Raw genomic sequence first — 619 nt, 5'->3', positions numbered from 1 at the left:
CATGCTGCGACACAAAGAATCCGAGAAGCTTGCCGGACGGAACGCCGAAGACACACTTCTCAGGGTTCAGCTTAAGGTTGATCTTGCGCAGGTTGGCAAATGTCTCTTCTAGATCTTGCACAAGAGTTGCCCCGTCCTTGGTTTTGACCAGTATGTCATCCATGTATGCTTCCATATTTCTATGGAGCTGGGGTTCAAAACCAATTTGGACTGCTCTTGCAAACGTCGAGCCAGCACTCTTCAACCCGAAAGGCATCCGTAAAAAGCAATACGTACCACATGGGGTGATGAATGTTGTCTTCTCTTCATCCTCTCTTGTCATGAAGATTTGGTGGTAGCCCGAGTAGGCGTTGAGGAATGACAACAGATCACACCCGGCCGTGGAGTCAACACTACAAAAAAAGACACATCCGTGACATTTTGGGCCGAACGAATTTTTTTTCTGTCATACATATGACACTTCTATGATGATAATTGTGACAAAACCCGGTATCATCATAGATGTGGTGGGCTCCTACTTCTATGACAAAAAATCATGACAGAAAATGGGCTTTTCGTCCTGCTCGGACCGGAGACGCAGCTGCATGACATTCTTTGGGCCATCCATGACGGAAAAAAC

This window comes from Triticum aestivum, chromosome 4D (assembly GCF_018294505.1).
Source record: "Triticum aestivum cultivar Chinese Spring chromosome 4D, IWGSC CS RefSeq v2.1, whole genome shotgun sequence".
Lineage (NCBI taxonomy): Eukaryota > Viridiplantae > Streptophyta > Magnoliopsida > Poales > Poaceae > Triticum > Triticum aestivum.
The sequence above is the reverse complement of the archived record's forward strand: the minus strand, read 5'-3'. Positions refer to the sequence as shown.